The following is an 18,597-nucleotide window of genomic DNA, read 5'->3' as shown; positions in this document are numbered from 1 at the left end:
CTCCTGAATTCTTCCCCCACCACCACCACCCTCCGCGCAGGAGGGGACCGTGGGTCACTGGGACCAGGGGCGGACCGTCCTCGCGACTTCCTAGAGGGTCACCGGGAGGGGAAGGGCTTGGGTGGTTGCCCAAAGAAAGCAGTAACACCGACCGTGGACATCTCGGCCTCCGCGCGAGTACTAGCTAGGGTCGGTGATGAGTCAGGTACTGAGAGGTGGGTGGGTGGGGGAAGCTTGTGCTGGTCCAGGGTCACTCCTTCCAGGGGCCCCAGCTCAGCTTCCTGGAGTTCAGGTGTGTGCTCCTCTGAACCCTGGCCCCTCCCTGCCTCTACCTCGGGTCCGGTCCCCTCTGAAATGGAGTCCCACCCACCCCTCAATCTCAAAATTGCTTTTCCAAGGCCCCTTCTCCCGTACACCCACCTGTGTCCAGCTGGCTCCTCATTGTCTGTCGTTGTTCAATCATTTCTGTCGTATCGGATTCTTAGTGGGTTTTCTTCACAAAGATACTGCAGTGGTTTGCCATTTCCTTCTTCAGCTCATTTTACAGATGAGAAAACTGAGGCAAACAGGTTTAAGTGACTTGCCCAGAGCGGTATCCACTGCACCACACCTTGCTGCTCCTCAAAAAAGATACTATCCACATTTCTTCTTCCTGTGCCTCCTTTCTCATACTCTGCTATAGAGGAATGAAAAGCATTTTAGTGGTTTTTAAAATTTAAATTCAATCAATCACAATCAATAAGCCTTTATTAAGTGTCTATTATGTTCCAGGTACTGTGCTGTACTGGCAACTGGGGAAGATGTAATGTTTAGCTAAAACATAGTCTCTCCATTTATGGAATGTGTAGTTTAGTAGGACGATAAAACATATAACAAATAACTGTAATACTCAATAGCATATATATTGGGAAGGAATAAAACACAGTGCTGCCTGAAGTCTGAAGTAGTTATTGACCAAGGGGATTTTTAAGAAAACTTTATAGAGGAGACGATTTTTGGAGTTTAAAGCATGGGTAGGAATTATACTGGGGGCAGCTAAGTGGGACAGTGGGTAGAGCACCAGGCCAGGAGTCAGTTTAAATCCAGCCTCAGACACTTACTAGTTGTGTGACCATGGGTAAGTCGATTAACCCTGTTTGCTTCAATTTCTTCATCTGGAAAATTGAGCTGGAGAAAGAAATAGCAAACCACTCCAGTGTCTTTGCAGAGAAAACCCCAAAATGGGGTCACAAAGAGCTGGACATGATTGAATAACAAAATCTTTTTTGTACTATCGGTCCTTGCAATGATTAGTATTTTTATTCTGTTATGATCTATAAAGGATGCATTTACTATTTCTACCTTTTTATATTTATTTGAAATATCTTTGTGCCCTAAAAACATAAGTTTTGTAAAAGTCCCTATAGTGCTGAGAAATACATACATTCTTCCATTTAGAATGTATCATATCATTTAGTTCTGGTTTCTCCAGCAATTTTTCCAGTTCTGTATTTTCCCTTTTATTTATCTTTCTGTAGATACATCCAGAATTGAGAGTAAGTTAAAATCTGTCATTACTGGGTTACTGTCTAGGGAGATAATATCAAGGAATGGGGAATGGGAAGTAAGGAATGGAGTTTGGATGATGCCCTAGAGAGAGTCAGAATCACTGAATCCTAACTTCATCTGAACACCTTGAGAGCAGGGGCTGTCTTTTGTCTTCTTTGTATCCCTAGCACTTACACAAGTATGCAGTGCCTGGCACATATTGACTTCCTGAGTTTTTATGCCCTGGGGTGATTTAATTCACTCAATTTTGGAAGTATACCTTAGACCCCACTCTTTTTAATCAACTTACCTTTATTAAACCACCTGTTTGTAAGGGGCCCACTATAATGAGAGGTTACTGAGATATGGACAAAAGAAGTAGTCCTTGCCACCATGGTGATATATAAGTATAGGTTTACTAGGGGAGTTTACTCACAAGACCCATCCTTGGTGTCAGTGATACAGTAATGGCCCAGACTACTTGCATATACTGACCACTCCTCAATCTCACCCAGATCACCTAATTAGCCTACTTAACATTCCTTTCACAGTCCCCTTTTCCAATAAACATTTGTGTCACCCTCATTAGTTTGCAGGTTCCTTTAGGAACTTCAACTGCTTTATTGGCATTATAATAAACTTTTCCACTTGACTAGAAGATAGTTTGAGTGTGTGGATTCACTCCAGGCAATTCCACCTGTACCCTGACATTTTGGGGTTCCCTGAACACCTAAACCATGTAAGCAACAGCACATTTTGGTGGATCCCCAACCACACTTAGGTCAGGCCAGGTATTATATATTATATAGATATTACATAGAAAAAGAACAAAGAAGGCTTAGTGCCAAGAGACAGTCCATGGTCAAATGGGTGGGTATATGTAAATTTTTCCTTGGAAGCTGTTTTACTGTTTACAGTAAATATACCATAAGTATACCATAGGTCAAGCTCTTGTTTCCACCATTTGCTATTCTAAATGTTTAAGAAATATTTTAGTATTTGTTAAATAAATTAACATTAAACACCTAACTGCCTGTGGTAAGTCAGACAATGCAAAGGCACAGAACCTTCTCTATTTAGCTAGCCCAGACACCATCCCATACCTTCCCCACCCTTACCTCCCTGGTGCCTTGTTGATTTTGCTCTCCTCTTATCATTTAATCTCTCTTCTTCCTCATCCCCCTTCCCTTCCTCTTCCACATCCTTTCCTCTAACCCTCTTTTTCATCTTCCTTCCCCTTTGCATGCCTTGCTGGGCCCAGAGATCAATCACTACCAATGCTTCTGAAAATGGCTTATCTATGATCCTCTAGGGCTCTCCGGCGTGTATCTCGGTGAATTCCCAGCCTCCCTTCCCTGGCGGTCACACCCTCAGAAGTGACGTCTCCCACCAACCCGAATATAAGCTCCTTGAAGACAGCTTTTGGATTTGTGTCCCCAGTATTTAGCACGGTGCCTAGCACCTATCAAGCCTTTAATAAAGGTTTTTCATTCATTCAACAACTGGAATTGTCCAAAAGTGAAACAGGTTCCTTAGAAGTAGGCGGTTCCTCTCCCCTGGCGGCTTCAAGCAAAAGCTGAATGTCCATTGGTGGGGGTGACGTACAGAAGCTCGGCCCCGCCCCTCGGGTCCAGACAGCCAAGCCCAGAGAGTAGAGTCCTCCCACGTTCCTAGAGCGGCCCCTTTCCCTCCTGCGATTCCGCTCCGGGGGTCGGGGGTCGCTAGCCCACTTCCGGCCATAGGTTCTGCTCGGAGTTGGGACCTGAGGAGATAGTGGCATTGTGTGAGACTCCTGGTGCCCTAAAAGTGCCCTCGGCCTCCAACATTGGCGTCCCCGGTAGCCTCTCCTCCGCCGCGGGCCGGAGTGAGGCTGGGGAGGCCTACGGGCCCCACCCACGGAGGAGCGCGAGTCCCTACTCCGCCGGGCCCGGGTCGGCGGGGCCGGGGTCTGGGAAATCAGTGGGAGGGGTCTCCTGAGGTCAGCCTGCGCCTGGCTGTGAATTCAGGTCCCTGATGACCGCTGCAGTTGGGCCAGGACGAGTAGCCTACTTTCTGTGGGCCTCAGTTCTGTGGGAGCTGTATAAACGTCCCTACGTTCCACCTACTGAGCCCCGGGGACAAAGTGCACACGCCCCGTGTGCCGGCCGGCCGTCTCCTTCTTGGAGTGGGGATAGTACTGGCGCCATCCACCCCACCTTGGAGACTTTGGGTGTTTAAGGGGAGGAGTATCCCCGCAGCCCCTAATGATACTGTTTAGACTCCGTTCTTGGGGGACTAGGAGGGGGTGGAAGGGGAGAGAACGAGCATGATGAAACTGAAAATCAGTTTTGATATGGTTCACTGAATCCTGGCTAATGTTGGATCTGGAATGACCCCTGGAGTCCTGGTGCCCAGTGATGGAAATGAGCTTAAGAAATTGACGATTCAGGCCTAGTGATCCAGAGGTCATTTCCAATTCAGAAATGTCTCCCATCCTCATTCTGGAAGATGCTCAGGTTTGAGACTAGGTAGTTTGGAGTCAAAAGCACATTTGACCTTTGACACCTTCGTGTATGATCTTGGGCTTTCCTGGTGTAAGACGAAGAAATATATACATCATTTAGTCATCAAGGCATCAGAAGCAAGTGACTAGAGCCTTTCTGAAAGAGAGGAGACACATGGGTCAAAAGTGAAAAGAGAAACAGAAAAGTCAAAGATCACTGATGTCTATTTAAAAACCTGCCCATTTCTCAAAATTAGAAATAATCTGCTCAGGAACCTTTAAGAACTGAACAGCGTTGAGTATCCCACTTTGCCTGGTCTTCTGTTCCTAGATTATAAGTCTTTTTAAGTTTTTGACTGAAAAAATCCTTTGCCTTGATGTTCTCAGCTTATGGTTTTTTAATCATCCCCAGGAAGCTCCAGGAAAACAAGGGTCCTATAAGCATCGCATAAATGAGTACCTGCATTACCTGCCATCAGCCTTTCTTTCACCATCAGAAGGTTTTTTTACCTGGAGGATCACCAACGTGGTGTTTGCCTTGTCCACAGTTAAGCTTCTTCCTCTCAGACAACAACCTCCTAGCTTGTCTTACTACTTGCTTCTATTTCAACAAATCACTGTGACCCTATGCCCTTTTTATCCTCCCTTTTCTAGACACTTCAGCCTCCTTACTATCCTTATCAGGGAGTATATTAAGGCCCTAAAAGGGGAAGGGACATGCCCAAAGTAACACAGAAGTGGCAGAGCTGGGATTTTAATCCAGGTATTCTGACCAAATCTAGCTCTATGATCCTTACTCCTCATCTCTGCTTCTCCTTCGCACTTCCTGTTTTGAGTGTACTAGCATCACCCTAGTCACCAAGGTTCATAGCTTCAAGTTCATCCTCTCTTCCTCCCCCTTCCACACACTTCACAAGTCCTGTCTCTATTAACATCTCTCTGTTTACATGACTACTATACTCATCATGTTTCACCCAGACTGTTGCAGTAAACTGAAAGTTGGTCTTCTAATCATTTTCCCTCCAATCCATCTTTCACACAGTTGTGAAAAAAAAATTTCTAAAGCACAGTCTGATCATGCTGTTCCCCTGCTCAAGAATCTTTGCTAGGTTCCTAACATCTCTAGGATAAAAGACAAACTCCTCCATCTTCCATTTAAAGCTCTTCACAATCCCTCTATCCCCTTTTTTGTCCTCTATTTTATTCTCTATTCCTTCACAAACTCTATTTTAGCCAAAATGGTCTATAATGCCCAAATTTGGCATACTGTTTCCTATGCCTGTGCCTTTGCACAGGTTGTCCCCCACTCAACCTCCTAATCACCACCTTTTTAGAATCCCCAACTTCAGTAATACACTGGTATCCTGGGAAGTTGAATGGATTCAGAGATCTAAATTCCAATACTGGATCCTTCAAAATACTATAAATGGTGATGGGTCCAGCTTTAGCTTCAAATTTATATTCCAGGGGGTGGCTAGGTGGCGCAGTGAATAGAGCACCGGCCTTGGAGTCAGGAGGACCTGAATTCAAATGTGACCTCAGACACAACACTTACATAGCTGTGTGACATATAAGAGCCAAGAGAAATATTAGTTACATACCAAAGACTAATTACAGGAGACTTAATAAGGATAGAGTGTTTACCTTTTATCTGAGGAAATGTAAAATGTTTGTCTATGATTGTTATTAATAATTGGGTAGTTTGTAAGAAAGATTGGGGCAGACCTGAGTATGATTTTAAAAAGTAAAACCTTTTAGGAACAGCTGAAAAAAAGTAATTATCTTATACAAATGAGGTGTGAGAGAAAGAACTGACAGAGAGGAATTAGGTGGGATAGAAGAACTAGTAGTTTTGGAAACTTTTCATCAGGAATGGGTTCAAGAGGGAACAGTACACATACACACACGTGTATAAAAGTCTTCTAAATGCAGAAAGAAATAATACTAAGGGGATAGGGAGGGGGTGAGGATAAGGGAGGGATCTTTAGGGGGGTTGAGTGGATAGGTTAAATGAGGGTATAGAAGGATGTTAGATTAATAGGAATGGGGGGATAAGGGAAGGATCCTGGGGAAGGGAGTAGGTTAAGTAATAGGAGGGCAAAGTAGCAGGTAGAAGTAAAGTAGAGGAGTCAGGAGGGATAGGAAATAAGAGATACATACAAATATAAAAACAAAGGTCAGGAGTAGAATTTGTTAGGGAAAAAAGGAGCAGGGCTGGTAATCATTATCTCAGACAAAGGTAAGGCTAAAATAGATTTAATCAAAAGAAAAAAATTGGAAAACTACACTATGTGTCAGCCATATTCATCAACATTGCTTTGGACCAGGAGTGGAGAACCTGTGGCCCGGAGGCCAAATATGGCCTTCTAGGACCTCGGCTGTGACCTTTTGACTGAGTCCAAATTTTACCCTGACCTATAAAAGGTTTTGGACTATTTAAATAACTAGATAGTATAAGGTTGGAATGTTGCTGTGGTACAGAAAATGATGAGTTGGTGGAATTGGAAAAATATGGAAAGACTTAGACTTATGAAGGAAGAGGTTTTCCACCCTCAGAAAAACAAAGGACAAATAAGTATAATACAGTCTTACATACATGCATATGAATGTAATGTCTATTTGTATGATTATAGATATCTAAGCATATTTATGTGTAAGTATGTATGTAAGGGTATGTGCACATGTGTACATGTGTGTATATGTCAGTATATATGTATATGTGTGTATATATCTGTATGTGGACACATTTAATTGTAGACTTTGGGTGAAGGGCAAAAAAGAATAAAGTAAAAAGTGCACAGCAGAGAACAAAAAAACTTACAAGGAAGCAAAGATGGACAGCTCTCAATACAATATGTAGTATTTATTATATAGGCCTTCTTGAAATGGAAATTTATTGCTGTACATTTTGAACCCTCTCTTAAACATTCTGCTGTGTGCATGGCAATGCTTTTTCTGTTCTTATTTTGTATTTAAGTTTTAATATTTAAGTTTATGTTATGTTTCTTTTTCTTTTCCTATCGCATATTTAAGTTTTAGTATTTAAGTTTAAAATTTTTTTTTAATTAAAAATTCTGAGCTAAATCCTCAGGATTTATAGCTCATTGGCTATAGGGAGTGAGGGAGAATGAAGAGTCCAGGATGATTCTGAGTTTTCTAACTTGCATACTTAAAAAATTGTGGTATTGTCTACAAAAATTGGGGAGTCTGAAGGATAATGTTGTTGTGGAGGAAATAATAGATTTGTTGAATTTGAGATGCCTCTATCCAGAAGGAGATAACCAACTGTTGTGGGATTGGAGTTCAGGCAAGAATTTAGAACTGGATCTATGGTTTGGGGAATCATCTGCCTAGAAATAACTGAACAAATGAAGACAGGTCTACCACCTAGAGTTCCTCTTCTCTATAATAACAGCACACATTTGTGTTATTGCACAATTCTGTAAAAATCTAAAAAAAATTGACAAATATTAAGTACCAAGGGTCAAGTATTTCTTCACAACTAGATTAGGTAGTAGTACAGGTATTACTGTCACTATGTGAACTCAGGTTGCTTCACTACACCACTTCTAAAATGATCAAGAACTCACATAACAAGAACATTAACATTCTGAGACATTGGCTATTTGAACAGTAAATAATTGCCTCATAGGATGAAAAATAAATTCATCTTGTCAATCAGTTAGCAATAAAAAAGTATTTATTAGGTGCCTACTGTATGCCAGGCTTTGGGAATATAAATAAAAAGAACGAGACAATCCTTTCTCTCAAGGAGCTTACATTCTATCAGGGAGACCATATGTACATATTGTAGATAGATATATACAGAATAAATATAAAGGATACATGCAAAATAAATACAAGTTTGTTGAATACAAGTATTTCAGGAGGGAGGGAGAGAAGTCATTGACAGGCCAATCAGGAAGGGCTTCATGTAGAAGGTACTTCTTGAGCTGTTTCTAGAAGGAAGGGATTACATCAGGTGGAAGTGAGGAAGGACTACATATCTAGTATGGGGAACAGCCAGTGCAAAACAAAATAGGCAGGAGGAACAGAGAGGAAGTCAGTTTGGCAGAATCCTGGGGTGCAGGAAGGTAAGTAAAATATAGAAAGGTTAGAATGATTTGAGGTCAGATTACGAAGAATTTTATTTTTTACCCTAGAAGCAATATTTAGCCTACAGAGTTAAGTGAAGGAGTGATATGGTCAGATTTTCACTTAAGGAAAATCACTTTAGCAACTGTACTTGGCAGCTTCTTGTCCTGATGGGTGAGTTTGCGATTCCATTTGGTTGCCCTGGAAGTGGCAAGAATCCACTGGGAGATTTCAGATACCCTTTGGGATAAGGGCCACAGAGGAAATTGGTTGGACCTTTATGGGGATTGCCTATGTTAGAGGGATCCCTAGAGAATTGGTGTGCCCTGTCTGAAGATGCTTTGGGAAGATCCTATTGCAGTTTCATGGTATATTGTGGAATGTCTGGAAAGAATTCACAGATTCAGACCATCTCCAACCCAAGCAAAGGCATTTACTGAGAATTAAGCCTCTCAGAAGCAAACTAAGTTCCAAGAAGGAACCAGCAACTTAATGAAAACAAGACTAATTTTTATAGGACAAAGGTGCAATTACATCATTAAAGAATATATGAATATTAAAATATAAGAAAGGCTTGTTAAGGGATTAGACAATAGGGAGGGGTCCCAACCTTGATGGAACTGCACATGTGATTACCCACAATGCATATAGAAAAACCTTTGGTAAGGGGCATGCATGTATGATAATATTATTATAAGCCTCTCTATGTCATAAGTTCACCTAAAGGACAGCTTTTTCTATTACTGTGCAGGGACTTAATTAAGAACTTAATTAGTCCCTTCTTTGTTTTGGAATCTACATGCTACTCAGGCATCCTGGTGGTGCTGCTTTCTGATTGGCTAGCTATTATGGCCCTGTCTGAGGTTAGATGGATGTGGTTGTGGTTGAATGCATGGACACACTTGCTGTTTCTGTGAGAAACATGAGGGAGTTAGAATATTGAGTCTGGAAGCAGTGGCTAGCTAGGGGCAGTAGCTAGGATTCCATCACATGGACATGCCTGCTGGTCTAGTGAGGCATATTTGAAATACTGGGTCTGAGGACTTGTAGTGTGGTTAAGCCAGATTTTGTGGTCAAATCAGGACATGCCTGCTGTTCAGTGAGGCCCATAAGGAAGTTAAAATATTGGGGCTAGGAGTTAGGGGCCATCAGTTAAGATTCCATCAATCCCACTTGAATGATCTTATACATTCCACCCAGGACAGTTTTCTTATTTGAGAATGGGATGATGTCATGTTGACTCCTGGTCCCAAATTCCTGTGGGGTGAGCTCCACATAGTTTGGAAAATTTGGTGTAGACCGGGTTTCTGTACAGACAGAAGACAGTTTTCTTTTGTTTTTATTCTTTTGCTTTTAGATTGAGAAAGGCCCTGTAAAGCTAAGCTAGCAGAAATATTTGGCAAACTAGTAAAAATGTTTATTTTGTTGAATCTGCAAAATGTTTTATTTGGTGATAACTGTGATTTTTATTTTTATATGTGGGATTGTATATGATAATGTTAACAGCTATTTGGGAACTTTATGGCACTGGCAAAAGCAAGTAAAAATGAATTGCTTATGCCTTCCGAGAGACCCTACAGAAAACTGTTATGAATTTGGGACAACTATGTTTAAAATATGTATATATATGCTCTCTCGCTCTCTCTCTCACACACACACACACACACACACACACACTCACTCTCCTTCCCCCACTCTGTGCTCCCTTTTCCTACTACATCCAAAAGGTGAAGATCACAGTTCACCCATAGTGTGAGCACCATAAACTGAACTAGTGAGAAGGGAAGAACTTCCTTCTTTTCTCTTTTACCCCACCTCTGAAAAATCAGCCTGGGGTGTTTTTTGTTTTGTTTTTGTTTTCCCATCTGTATTGTTTATCTTTTTCAGTTTCAGGTGCCAGCAGTATAGACTTAGGACCTGGAGTTGGAGCCATGGAGAGGCTCCATGAGAAGCCAGGATGATGCAATGCAGTCAGTGTGGCAGGGTGGTTTTTGGACTTGGAACTGGAATGGCTCTGTAGGAAATATTAAGCTGTAAACCAGAAACTGAAGTGTAAGAGAGGAAAGTTTGTATATTTTTTAAGTAAATATTCCTTTGTAAAACCTAATATTAGTGGCTAAATGGAATTGAGATGCAGGGGACCATGCCCTACACTTGGAGTAACACCATCAGTGGGAGATGGAGCCATTGGCAGAGAGCCTAGACACCCTCAAGTCCTCTTAAGAGTACCAGAAAACCCTGGGGGAGAGGTGAAATCTAACACACCTGGTCTTCAGGCAGTGGGAGGCAGGGTAACCAGTGTTACATGAATATCCTATATCCTACTTCCTTACTTTTGTACAGAATGCCCCATACCTGGAATTCACTTATTCACCTCCAAATGACTAAGAATCAGTTTAGTCAGTAAGCATTTATTTAGCACTTACTATAGACCAGACACTTTCCAATGCCTCGAGATACAAAAAAAAAAAAAGAAACAGAAACAGTCTCTGCCCTCAAGAAGCCCACAATCAAACAGGGAGAAACCATGTAAATAACTAGATTATATACATAAAAGACATTTTGTTGTTGTTGAGTAATTTTCAGTTGTGTCTGACTCTTTGTGACCCCATTTGAGGTTATCTTGGCAAAAATACTGGAGTGGTTTGCCATTTCCTTCTCCAGTTCATTTTACATATAAAGAAACTGAAGCAAACAGGGTTAAGTGACTTGTCCAGAGTCACACAGCTAGTATGTGACTGAGTCCAAATTTGAACTCAGAAAGATGAGTCTTCCTGACTCCAGGCTCAGCACTCTATTCATTTTACCACCTAGGTGCCCCATACAAGATACATATAATAGAAAGTAATCTCAGAGTAAGAGTAAATAAACATTTATTAAGTGCCTACTATGTGCCAGGCACTATGCTAAGTGTTGGGGATGCAAAGAAAGGTCTAGGGTAGTCCCTCTCTTCAAGGAGCTCACAATCTAATGAGAGAAGACAACACATAAAAAGGAGGAGATGGACTAGATGAAGTCCTGCAGTCATGGTGGGAAACAATCCATGGAAGTGTTAGTTACAGAACTGACTTTATATTGTTGGATGATGAGTTTCTGGAGATCATTAAGTCTAGAAGAGCAACTGGGTGGGAAATGATGAGGTGAATACCCTGAAAGCCCTCCTTAAATAATGGAGGCCCTGGGAGGAGATCTTCAGTAGCTACTGTCTGCCCTCACCAACCAGAGGGAAGGTGGGAGGGATCCCTGGGGCAGGGGCTGGTGCTAATGAGGGGCAAATTTCAGAGTTGGTTTCATATTGAAGAATGACGAGTTTCTGGAGATCATGAAGTCCAGGAGAGTAGCCAAGTGGAAAAGAAATCTTAGGGGAAGGTCTCCTGAAAGTGGGATTTGAGCTAAGTCTTGAAGGAAATGAGTAAAACCAAGAGGAGGAGGTAAGGAAGGGGAGCGCTCCAGGTATAATGAACTAGGACCAGAGATGGAGTATGGTGGGGGAGGAACAGCAAATGGGGAGTAAGTGTAAGATGAATAGAAAGGTAGGAAGGGTCAGATTATAAAGAGCTTTAAATGCTAAACAGAGGAGTTTGTGTTTGATTTTGAAGGCACCTGCCTATTTTTTTTAGTTTATCGAGTAGTGCGGTGACATGGGCAGATGTACACTTTAGGAAGATGATTTTGGCAGATGAGTGGAAGACGGAGAGAGATGAGGAAAGGAAACCAGTTAGAAGGCTATTGCAATAAACTACCTGATATATTCCTATATCATGATATATACCTGATATTCAGGGCCTGAACTTGGGTGGCTGTGTGAGTGAACAGAAGGGTAATGCCTGAGATACAAAGGTAGAAATGACAAGACTGGGGAATGGACTGGACACCTGAAGTGACACCACGTCAGGTGATTGTGAGGATGACAGTGCTCTTGACAATATTAGGGAAGTCCAGAGGAAGGGAGGGTTTGGAGGTAAAGAACATGAGTTCTCTTTAAAACATGTTGAATTTGAGATGTCTTCTAGGACATCAGGTCTGAAATGTTCAAAAAGCAGTTGGTTCCCAGAGACTAGGATTGGATATACATCTATGGAAATCACCTGCAAAGAAATGATAAGTGAACCCATGGGAGATGATAAGATCACCAAGTAAGAGGGCTTAGAAGGAAAAGAGAAGGAAGGAGGATCCCCCAGGACAGAGCCTTGGGGGCCTCTCATAGTTAGTGGACATGATATGCATAAAGAACCAACAAAGGAAGCCTGACTGAAGAGAGCTCAAAGAGGTAGGAGGAGAGAACATCTAGGAGACAGTGGTCAGTGGTGTGAAATGCTGCAGAAAGGTCAAGAAGGCAGAAGACTGAGAAAAGGCCACTAGACCAACATAATACTGCAGAAAAAAACACTGCAACTGAAGTCAAAGAACCTGAGTTCAAATCCTGCCTGTCATATGCTACTAGAATGGCTTCAGTTCAATCATTCCACCTGTCTCAGGCTGTAAGGAGTTTGGACCAGATAACCTTTAAATTCCCATTCACTTGTATGACTATTATTCTGATACTCCACCTCATTGAATCTATTTCCTAATCTATAAAATGGGGAGGTATTCTCTGCAGAAGTCATCCCCCATGTGCTGAAGGCACTTATTACTTGTAGTCATCTCTCAGACTTCAAGGGGTGAGCATCTACTCCCTGAAAACGTTTTATCCTCCATGTTATTAATGTCCCCTTCTCTCCTCAAATCAGCATGTATTTTTAGATGAATTCCCTTTCTGAAGTAATTTTCTCATATATAAAAGAGCAATTAGATTATCACTAAGCCCCTTCCATCTCTAATACTCAAATGACTCTGACTTTTCTTTGTATATCTAACTGTGCCTTTCTTATTGCCCTTCAAATGTTGGCTCACCCAGATTTCAGCCTTGGGCCCTCTATATTCTCCACTCTCAAAATTCACTTATTCAAGGCCACTAATCCACTCATAAGATTTCAATTAATACCAGAGGGAAAATGCTTATTGAATAGGGAGAAATTTGACTTATATCTCCAGCCCTAACTCCTCACACTCTCTCCAAAATAGAATACTCAAAGACCCAAAGAATATTTAATATTTGGATATGGTCCAACTTCAGATCTTCTCCAATACATAACTCATTCCAACTTTCCCCATCACCAGTAATGACACTAACATCTTTAATCAGAGATAATAAAAGATTCTTCTAGATTAAGCCTATAGGAACCAAGTCAGGTTATTTTTATGCAATTCATGCCATTTTCAGATGGACAGCAAGCTTTTAGTTAATAAAGGGCATTCTCTGACTTGGACCCATGACTGTAAGTTCCATGGGGGTAGGGACTGCTTTCTTTTTATTAATTGCACCCCCAGCACTTAGCACAGCGCCTGGCACTGTGGCTTAACAAATGGTAATTGGATATTAGATATTTATTGAAACCCTCACATTGTGGTTATGGAAGAAGCTATTACTGAAGGCTTTCAGCACATTTTAATCATTTAATAAACAATCACTATTCAGATGATGGAGGGCTAGATGCTATATCAACAGAATTAAGAAAAAGTTATTCAGTGCTCTCAAAAAGTTTACAAAGGTCTGTGACCCAAAATATATTCTCTGGGGTTCACAAAGTTCTTTCCCAAAATCCAATACACTTAAAAATTAACTGTTACCAGTTTTCTGATGTTAATGAAAGTACCTGGAATAAAAGGCTTTCTCACATTCATATAGTCTTTCTCTAGTATGAAAGTTCTGATACTGTGTAAGTATAAATAATTGCCCACGATTATTACTTTCGTTTGACTTCTCCCTAGTTGGAATCATTGGATGTTCATTAAAGGTTATGCTTCTATTATGAGCTTTCCTATTATAGTATTTAAGCAGTTTTACTCTAGTGTGAACACTCTGATCTCAGTTAAGGACTGAAGGGTAACTGAATGCTTTTCACATTTGTAACATGCAAAAGGATATGTTTTCTGCAATGTTTGATAAAGAAAATATCTTCTTTCTAGCAGAGATTATTTGATCTAAAATAAAGGCTGAATGGCAACTGACGAATTTTCCACATTCACAAAATTTCTCTCCTGAATGAATTATCTGATACACCTAAAACCAGTCTAATGTAAATAAAAGCTTCCCCACATTCATTATATTAAAAAACAAATAACAAACAAAAACAACTGGCCAATACGAGGTCTATAATATTCAAGGAGTGATTTTTTTGTTGAAGACTGTTCCACCTTTATTACATTTATAAGATTTTTTTCCCAATATGTCCTCTGCTGCCAAATAAAATCTGTAAACTAATTGAAGACTGTCACACATTAATTCCACTTAAATTGTTTCTTTCTATGTGACTTCACTAGTATCTAATAAGCTCTAACTAAAGGGGGAAAGAGAAGGGAGTATTTATATAACACTTTCTCTATGCCTTCAAATGTGTGGTTTGATCATCTCATAAAGGCTTTCTCACATTCATTATACTTACTGGGTTTTCAATCAGAATGAATTTTCTCATGTCGAATAAGATATGAATTCTGACTGAAGGCTTTCCCACATTTATTACATTCATAAGGTTTCTCTCCAGTATGAATTCTCTGATGTTTTAAGAAATCTGAACTTCGACTAAAAGCTTTCTGACACTCATTACATTCATATGGCTTCTCCCCGGTATGAGTTCTCTGATGTTGCATTAGGTGAGAACTCCGACTAAAGGTCTTCCCACACTCATTACACACATATGGTTTTTCCCCAGTATGAATTCTCAGATGTTCCTTAAGGACTGACCGTCTACTGAAAGCTTTTCCACATTCATTACATTCATATGGTTTTTCTCCAGTGTGAGCTCTCTGATGACGAATGAGGAGGGAATGACGACTGAAGGCTTTTTTACATTCACTACATTCATAGGGTTTCTCTCCACTATGAATTATCATGTGCTGACTAAAACCTTTGATGTAGCTGAAGGCTTTCCCACATTCATTACATTTAAAAGGTTTTTCCCCAGTATGAATTTTCTTATGTTCTGTAAGATGTGAGCTTTGACTGAAAGCTTTGCCACATTCTTTGCATTCATAGGGTTTCTCGCCAGTATGAACTCTCTGGTGCTGAATAAAACTTGAGGACTGAGTGAAGGCTTTCCCACAATCATTACACTTATAAGGTTTCACTCCAATGTGCACTCTCTCATGTCGAATGCAGTATGATTTCCGACGGAAAGCTTTTCCACATTTGTTACAAATGTGAGGCTTCTCTCCAGTATGAACTATCTCATGTAGAATAAGATCTGAGTTTTCACTGAAGGCTTTCCCACATTCATTACATTCAAAGGGTTTCTTTCCAGTATGCATTTTCTGATGCCGTGTAAGATGTGAGCCATGACTGAAAGCTCTACCACACTGATTACATTCATAAGGTTTTTCTCCATAATGAATTCTCTGATGTTTTCTTACATCTGAGCTTCGACTAAAGGCTTTCCCACAGTCATTGCATTCATAGGGTTTCTCTCCAGTGTGAATTCTCTGATGCTGAATAAGGGCTGAATGACGTACAAAATTCTGACCACAAGTATCACACTTGTAGCTTCTTTCTCTTGTATGAACTCTTTGATTGGTAACATGGTGTGAGCTACAAGATTCATTAAGTCCCTGGTCTTTGTCTCGTCTGGTTGTTTTCTGTTGCAAGATGAGCATTTGTTCAGAACCAGACTTACTCTGTCTCCTTCTCCTAAAGTTTCTAATCTCCCCTAAATTACTTTCTTCAAAGTCCAAGACCTGGAAAGTATCCCTTGGGTATTTTGCTGATGCATTTTTATTTATTTTTCTCCCTTTAGGAACTTCCTGCCTTAGAGATTTCTCCTTGTATTTTTTCCTACAACCTGAAACAAAGCAAAAATGCAAATATTGTGTCTTGTTCTTTTGAGAAGAAAATAAACTCCTGGAGAATAGAGATAATAAATTGACATGAATGGAGAACAAGAAAAGGGCTTTTAAAAATAAGAAGATGGGGAGCGGAGAGGAAGTAATAAGATGGCCACATTGGTGGTAGAAACATCTGGAAGACAATAGGATAACCAGTCAAATAAATGGATTGTTCCACTAGGGAAGCCAAAAAAATCTGAATAAGAGGTAAGATGAAACAGAAAAGGAATAAATGAACCTGAAGGTCACAGATGGGCAAAGAATAAAAATAATGGAGAGTGGCAAGGTAGAAGAGATGAAATTTAAGGGAATTTGAAAAAAGAAGTCGGTGGTGCAAGGAGGAGATGGGCTGACAGCATAGACTGGAATAGTTGAAATTGGGAGATGACTGGGAGTAAGAACTATATTTGGATAAATAGCAACTCCCCCTAAACAGGAAAAAGTTCCTCTGTTTCTGCAGGTACAATATACAAATGATTATTAGAAGTCAGCAAAAGTCATAGCCAACCCAGAAAAGCAAAAGACCTGGTTGGTTGCTAAAGCAGCTGAAAAATGAGCAATGAGTATTGTTTCTCATTGCTCCAGGGCAAATCACCAGGAGAAGACACCCACCAAACATACCCTGCCCCCGTTTCTCCCCCATATGTTCCAGTGGTGAAGGTGGTTTTCATAAAAACAGAAACAGCATTCAAGGTATTGACAGGGGCACAATAGCAGAGGAACAACTTCCAAAATGTGAAGGGGATACACCTTCCACATAAGTCTTCACTCCAGAAAATGGAATCAGCCCAGCTGATAAAAGCCAACAGCACTTGAGACTGGACAGTCATTACAGTAGGAAAGCTTTGTGAATTCACTAGCACAAGGTTCCAGAAGGCTAAACTATCCACACACAATATTTTGAAAATCCCATTTCTTTTCACTTGATGTGTGAGTTTCTGTTCCTTTCCTAAGGTTTTCCCTGATGGTTTTGAAACCAAGAAGGGAGATCCTATCTATGTGCTCCCCTGTACAATGAAGAATTCTTCTGAGGTTGTGTATTAGTTTCAACTCTGTTAATGGGATGGTGCAAGTCAGTATGAATAAGGAGGCAACCAGAAATAGTGCTTGATGCCCAACTGTGCTAATTACGCTCTAAGCCTGAAAATCTGCCCCTGAGGTTTCTGAGCAGAATTAGAGTATGAAACACTAAAGAGAAATCTTCCCTTGATATTTCAAATTGTGCAACTTACTAAAAAATACGTTGTCTTATTTCTGTCTTTTGTCAAGTTCTCCCCAACTCACCTCTGTAAGTTCCCTTTCTACTTGAGAGTGCCCTTTCCTCAGGCTTCTCAACATCCAGGACCCAGGATTCTTCCCCTCGTTCCAGTTGAGAGATGACATCAGGTTTGGATACTAGAAATCCTTTTCATAGGGGAGAAAATGGAATGTGATCAATTAAAGTATGAAAAATCTAAGAAATCAGCACTTTCTTAGAAGTGTCTCCAATGTCCTAGGTCAGATGGCAGTAGATGGGAAGAGTTAAGAAAAGTCCCAGATACACCAAAGAGGTCCAAGACAGGAGTAAAGTTTCTATATGTACAAAAACATTTGTGGTAGCTCTTTTTGTTCTATTGAAGAACTATAAACAAACTTATTTCCATATATCGAGAATGGCTGAACAAAAAATGAAATGTGAATGTAACGAAATATTGCATATTGAAGAAATGACAAAAGGTTTCAAAGAAACCAAGGAACATTTGTAGGAACAGATGCAAAGTGAAGTGAGAAGAACCAGAAGAACAATTTATACGACAACATTAAAGTACTTAAGAACTCTGATCAATGAAGGGACCAATCATGATTCCAGATAACAGATGATGAATAATGCTTCCCATTTCTTGGCAGAGATGTGAAAGATTCTAAATACAGAATGAGACATATGTTTTAATATATAACCAACATGTGAATTTCTTTTGCTTGATTTATTTGTTACAAGGAAAAGTTTTAATGGGGGAAAGGAGGAGATCAAGGTGAAGTAAAAGAGTAGTGATGGTGATGGAAAAAGAAAGAAGCATCAATGAAGCATTTAAAAAATACACAGAAGAGAGCAGAAAGAAGTTCAGAATGGAACACAGACAAGCAGGGTAGTGTTGATACTACCATGTTAAATTTACATATACTTTAGTAGAGACTGATGGTTCCACATGCAATTCTCTTTTTCTGTTCTTTGTTTATGGAAATGTTCATAGTTGTTTTATATTTGTCAAGTTCATAATAATAAAAAAGTAAAAAACCACAAGGTCAAAAAATGCCCCAGCTAATAGGATAAGAAAGTAAGGCGAGATCCAACAATCCCTAATGGGGGTTCCTGAGTGTGTTACTAGAAAGAAGGTAGTTCAGGAAGTACTACCAATCAGTTCTGTCTTACCCAGTGAGATAAAGTTTCCATAATTCTCCAGCATCACATCCCTGTAGAGGTCTCGCTGAAGAGGTTCAAGAAGCCCCCACTCTTCACGTGTGAGATACACAGCTACATCTTCAAAGGTTGCCAACTCCTAAAAAAACACATTATTGCTCCTTCAGAGATAAACTCA

The 18,597-nt window shown here is 40.4% G+C and overlaps 2 long non-coding RNA genes and 1 pseudogene across 2 annotated transcripts in view; 1 reads left to right on the top strand and 2 right to left on the bottom strand.

The window, feature by feature from the left end:
* LOC138155898 (uncharacterized) overlaps window positions 1-2,602 on the bottom strand; it is a 4,252-nt gene extending 1,650 nt beyond the window's left edge. The window contains exon 1 of the long non-coding RNA XR_011167020.1: window positions 421-2,602. This is a non-coding gene — a long non-coding RNA (uncharacterized lncRNA). The remainder of the gene's footprint in view (window positions 1-420) is intronic.
* LOC138155897 (uncharacterized) lies at window positions 7-18,312 on the top strand. Its single transcript, XR_011167019.1, has 3 exons — window positions 7-189; window positions 2,840-4,556; window positions 15,934-18,312. It is a non-coding gene; the product is annotated as an uncharacterized lncRNA (long non-coding RNA).
* Window positions 10,500-18,597, bottom strand: part of LOC138155893 (zinc finger protein 850-like) — a 44,725-nt pseudogene continuing 36,627 nt past the window's right edge.

Source organism: Petaurus breviceps, unplaced genomic scaffold (assembly GCF_028583685.1).
Source record: "Petaurus breviceps papuanus isolate PSGF00001 unplaced genomic scaffold, PetGlider_PUasm1.0 98, whole genome shotgun sequence".
Classification (NCBI taxonomy): Eukaryota; Metazoa; Chordata; class Mammalia; order Diprotodontia; family Petauridae; genus Petaurus; species Petaurus breviceps.
Note: the sequence above shows the minus strand (reverse complement) of the source record. Positions and strands in the feature narration are given on the sequence as shown.